Source organism: Aegilops tauschii, chromosome 7, assembly GCF_002575655.3.
Source record: "Aegilops tauschii subsp. strangulata cultivar AL8/78 chromosome 7, Aet v6.0, whole genome shotgun sequence".
Lineage (NCBI taxonomy): Eukaryota > Viridiplantae > Streptophyta > Magnoliopsida > Poales > Poaceae > Aegilops > Aegilops tauschii.
Window position 1 is genome coordinate 251256252 of NC_053041.3, and position 6000 is coordinate 251262251.

The following is a 6000-nucleotide window of genomic DNA, read 5'->3' on the forward strand; positions in this document are numbered from 1 at the left end:
CCCTACTGCAAAGGAATAAAATTTTACTTAACTATCATGGTGGTTGTTGAACATTGAGATGATTGACAGCATCTCAATCCCAATTAAGAACGTGATTAACCCAATCAAATTAAATTAAGTAACATGATGATGAGATTCACATGATAATCCAAGTACTAGATACTCAAGATTTCCATAACCGGGGACACGGCTAACCATGATTAGTTTGTACACTCTGCAGAGGTTTGTGCACTTTTCCCCACAAGACTCGATCTCCTCCGTTGGGATTCTCGCACTACATGGTGTTTGAGAAACGGATGACCGAGACACAGTCTTTCAGAAGCATTAACTCTAACCCCGGGTAGACAGTACCAACCTACATCCCCTACATCTGCTAGCCTACAACTGGAAGAGGTCATGCAACCTACTCAACTATGCTAGAGCCCATAATAGCTTGTGGCTGCACACGGAAGTTTCTAGCATGAATAATCTTATGATCCCTTTGAGCCTGGGTGGCGGTCCATAGGATAATCACACGGAACCCCGGGATTTCCAAAAATACAGGCAACACTGGATTCTCCAGGTGCCTCAATCCACCCAGATGTGAGTTTAAGTTGCCACCTTAAGTTTAACCATTAATTAACAATCTCACAGCTGCCATGGAAAGATCTGTCAAAACCAAATCCACGTCTACTAGCATGGCATAGCAATATGAGCAAACGTAGAAGTAACTCCCAAAGGTTTGATAACAAAACAGGTAATAGGTACTACCTCATCTACTTCCCGATACCCACAATTTAATCAGATCCTAATCATGCAATGTTTGAGGATTGCTCTAATGCAATAAAACTGGGTAGTAAAGAGGTATGATCAAAGTGTTACTTGCCTTGCTGATGATCCGTGAAAAAGTTATACTAGAACGAAAATCGGATTAGAAATCGAGATCTGGAATAATCGCGGAAAAATCCAAGAAAAAGAAAAACTGACGAACAGTTTATCGAACGAACGTTCGTTAACTGTAACTAAATGATGAACGCGTTCGTTAAAACGAACGAACGAGCGAACGCTCGCTAAAAAGACTAAACCAAAAAAACCAAACCGATCTATAAAAAAACCTGGGTTTCTAAAAAAACTGCACGGTTTTCCGGCGAAAACCGGCGCAACGGCTACCTCGGGTCGGGCGGCTCCGGCGGGGTTCGGGAAGCGGCGTGGGGCGGCGGGGCTGCGGGTCCAGGCGGCGGGGTCGACGGGAGGCGTCGGGCGGCGGCTTCCCGTGGCGGCGGCGTTCGGCGACGACGGCGGCGGTTGGTGGCGCGGGCGGCGGGGTCGGGGTGGGGAACGAGGTAGCGGGGCGGGGTACTTATAGGTTCGGGGGTGGCATCCGACTTGGAGAAGGGGGCGACCCCGGGCGGCGGCGGCGGTGTCGTCCCGGACTCCGGCGGGAGTCCAGCTCGACCACCATTCGGGCGAGGTGGCGCGGCAGGTGGGCCGGCTGGGCCTTCGGCCCAGTTCGGTCCGCGGGCGAATTTTTTTATTACGCCGAACTAAAATAAATCCTAGTAAATAAATAAAAAACTAAAAATGCCAAAACAAATTTTCACCGTCTAATTAAAATAATTAGAATGCGATGAACATTTTCTTGGCTCTAAAATGCAATTTTGAAAACATGCAAAATTTTCTAATGCAAATAAAATGCAATAAAATCCAAAAAAAATCGAATATTTGATTTTAATATTTTTCCTCCAATATTTCAATTATTTTGGAGAAGTCATATTTTCTCCTCTCATATACTTTTATATGAAATATTTCTCGGAGTGAAAAATAATTAAAACTAAAATCCTCGTTTCATAATTTGATGAAAATCAAATATGAAAACCGGGAAATCCCCAACTCTCTCCGAGGGTCCTTGAGCTGCCTAGGATTTCGAGGATTAGCCAAAATGCAATAAAATATGCTATGCAATGATGATCTAGTGTATAACATTCCAAATTGGAAATTTGGGATGTTACACCCTATCATACCACATCACAACCATTTTAATAGCATGTTGGCACGCAAGGTAAAGCATTATAAACTCCTAGCTAATTAAGCATGGCATAATCAACTATAATCTCTAATTGTCATTGCGAACATGTTTATTCATAATAGGCTGAATCAGGAACGATGAACTAATCATATTTACAAAAACAAAAGAGGTCGAGTTCATACCAGCTTCTCTCATCTCAATTAGTCCATCATATATCATCATTATTGCCTTTCGCTTGCACGACCGAATGGTGTGGACAATAATAATAGTGCACGTGCACTGGACTAAGCTGGAATATACGAGCATTTAATACACAGGAGAAGACAAGGTAATAGGGCTCTTTGTTAAATCAACAATAATGCATATAAGAGCCACTTCAACATTTTCATCATGGTCTTCTCCTATCGGCCCCCAAAGAAGAGAAAAGAAATAAAACTATTTACACGGGAAAGCTCCCAACAAGCAAAAGAAGAATGAGAAATATTTTTGGGTTTTCTTTTAATTATTACTACTACAGGCATGGAAAGTAAACTAGCTAAAAGCTACAACTAATTTTTTTTGTTTTTCTTAAGGTTTTTTCAAACACACAAGAAGAAAGCAGGAAAAAGAAAATAAACTAGCATGGATAGTACAATGAAAAAGTATGAGCACTGACAACTAGCATGAGTGTGTGAGCATGAATCCAATGTCGGTGAGAAATACGTACTCCCCCAAGCTTAGGCTTTTGGCCTAAGTTGGTCTATGCCCATGGATCAAAGTGGTCCTCTCCAGTGTACTGAGGAGGATCCTCATGGTGCCACTGGTTAGAGTTCCCCTCCAGATCCCACTGATAAACAAACTGACGGTGAGGATCAAGTGATGGCTCCGGCTCGGGCTCTGGAGCTGACGTTAGGCTTCGGTAGGCATGAATGGCCTCCGGCAGAACAAGGTACATGCCTGAAAATATGTTGAACAAGGAAGGAGCAGGCAAGGTGATAGTCTCAAAGTAATTTTCATCAAATATTAGTCTATAGTTAAGCATCTTCTTCTTATTCTTAACAATAAAATCATGTGCTACCATACTCTTATAGTCTAGAAAAATAGGAGGCAACAACTTTTCCTCTTTCTCATAGTGTCTAATAGGTATCTCAAAATATTTAGCAAGACGCAAAGCAAATATACCTCCAGAAATAGGACCCTTCGTACGGTTCAAATTTAACCCCATAGCAACAATAGCGGCTAGACAAAAAGTGGTATCATGAAACAAAGCATGGCGCAAAATAACAATATCAGGGGCACTAATATTTCCACAGTTTCCGCGACCAATTAAGCATCTCCTAGCAAATATTGCAAAGTAACGTAGAATAGGAAAGTGTATGCTAGTAATTCTTGCATTGGAAACCTTCCTCGTTTCCCCTACATCGATCATATCAATAAACCCTTCCACATCGTTACGATGTGGTTCCTCTATGCTGCCCTCAAAGGGCAACTTGCAAACCCCACAAAAGTCATAAAGTGACATCTCCTTATACTCATCATATAAATAAAAATCCACCGAAGGTGGTGACCTCCTAGCATGGAAATGAAAATTTTGCCCAAAAATATTGGTGAGTAGGAGATACTGTTCGAGCTGGTCGCGGAGGAAGTCCGTGAGGCCTGCATTCTCAACCAAATAATAAAAATCATCATGAATCCCGGCTGCCTTCAAGAACTCATCACAAGGCCATTCACACGGCCGAACCTCCGCGGTGCGAGGGAGATTACATTTGGGCTTCTTATCTTCTTCACTTAGCTTATCCTTCGAGCTTCGAATCGAAGAGCCCCTCAATAATCTCTTCATCATTTTCTGAAAATTTCTGAAATTTTTAGCAACTCCAAATAAAAGTTAACCAAACTCAACAAAATTGATAGCAACTACTCCCACAAGTGCCTAGAGACTATATCATGCATTAGAACTACTTGGGACCAAATAAATTTGACATGCAAGCTCAAGAACAGGGTCACCTAAGCAGCAAAAATTTGCAATGAATAAAGCACTAGAACAAAAATTAATTGGACCATTGGAGGACTCACATACCGAAGAACAATCCCCCAAAGCAGTTTTGTGAGTGGAGCTTTGAGCAAGGAGATCGAAAATGGCAGCAAGATGAGCTAGAACTCGTGCTTGAATAAGTGAAGGGGGGCCACCAGGGGCCCACGAGGCAGGGCGCGCACCCAGGGGGTGGGCGCGCCCTAGACCCTCGTGGCCAGGTGCTGGCTCCCCCTGATGTGTTCTCAGTGCCAAATATTCTTAAATACTCTAGAAGAAATCATATTTCAGTTTCAGGGCATTTGAAGAACTTTTATTTTCAGGGTATTTTTTATTGCACGGATAATTCAGAAAACAGACAAAAAGTACTATTTTTACTTTATTTAATCTAAATAACAGAAGGTAAAAGGAGGGTACAGAGAGTTGTGCTTTCTACCTTCATCCATCTCATGCTCATCAAAAGGAATCCACTAACAAGGTTGATCAGGTCTTGTTAACAAACTCATTCCGAATTGCATGAAATAGGAGAATTTTCAAATAGCACTAGGTTACCTCAACGGGGATATGCACATCCCCAATAATAAGAATATCATAATTCTTTTTGACAGTCGGAAGAGGGAATTCAAAACTCCCAATAGTAATAGTTGAAATTTTTCCAATAGAATTGATACTGTGGACTTGAGGTTGTTTCCTCGGAAAGTGTACCGTATGCTCATTACCATTAACATGAAAAGTGGCATTGCCTTTGTTGCAATCAATAACAGCTCCTGCAGTATTCAAAATGGGTCTACCAAGGATAATCGACATACTATCGTCCTCGGGAATATCAAGAATAACAAAGTTCGTTAAAACAGTAACGTTTGCAACCACAACAGGCACATCCTCACAAATACCGACAGGTATAGCAGTTGCTTTATCGGCCATTTGCAAAGACATTTCAGTAGGTGTCAACTTATTCAAATCTTGTCTACGATATAAAGAGAGAGGCATAACACTAACACCGGCTCCAAGATCACATAAAGCAGTTTTAACATAGTTTCTTTTAATGGAGCATGGTATAGTTGGTACTCCTGGATCTCCTAGTTTCTTAGGTATTCCACCTTTAAAAGTATAATTAGCAAGCATGGTGGAAATTTCAGCTTCATGTATCTTTCTTTTATTAGTAACAATATCTTTCATGTATTTAGCATAAGGATTCATTTTAAGCATATCGGTCAAATGCATACGCAAAAAGATAGGTCTAATCATTTCAGCAAAGCGCTCAAAATCCTCATCATCCTTTTTCTTGGATGGTTTGGGAGGAAAAGGCATGGGTTTCTGAACCCATGGTTCTCTTTCTTTACCATGCTTCCTAGCAACAAAGTCTCTCTTATCAAAACATTGATTGTTTGATTATGGGTTATAAAGATCAATAGCAGGTTCAATTTCTACATCATTATCATTGCTAGGTTGAGCATCAACATTAACATCATCATTAACATTATCACTGGGTTCATGTTCATCACCAGATTGTGTTTCAGCATCAGAAATAGATATATCATTGGGATTCTCAGGTGTGTCAACAATAGGTTCATTAGAAGCATGCAAAGTCCTATAATTTTTCTTTTTCTTCTTCTTAGAAGGACTAGGTGCATCAACATTAGTTCTCTCAGAATCTTGCTCAATTCTCTTAGGGTGACCCTCAGGATACAAAGGTTCCTGAGTTATCTTACCCCCCTCTAGTCATAACTCTAACAGCATTATATTTTTTATATTATTTAATTCATTGAGCAAATCATTTTGTGCTTTAAGCACTTGTTCTACTTGAGTGGTAACCACAGAAGCATGTTTACTAATAAGTTTAAGTTCACCTTTAACTCTAGACATATAATCACTCAAGTGTTCAATTATATAAGCATTGCGTTTCAATTGTCTAGCAACATAAGCATTGAAGTTTTCTTGTTTAACAATAAAATTATCGAACTCGTCTAAGCATTGGCTAGCAGAC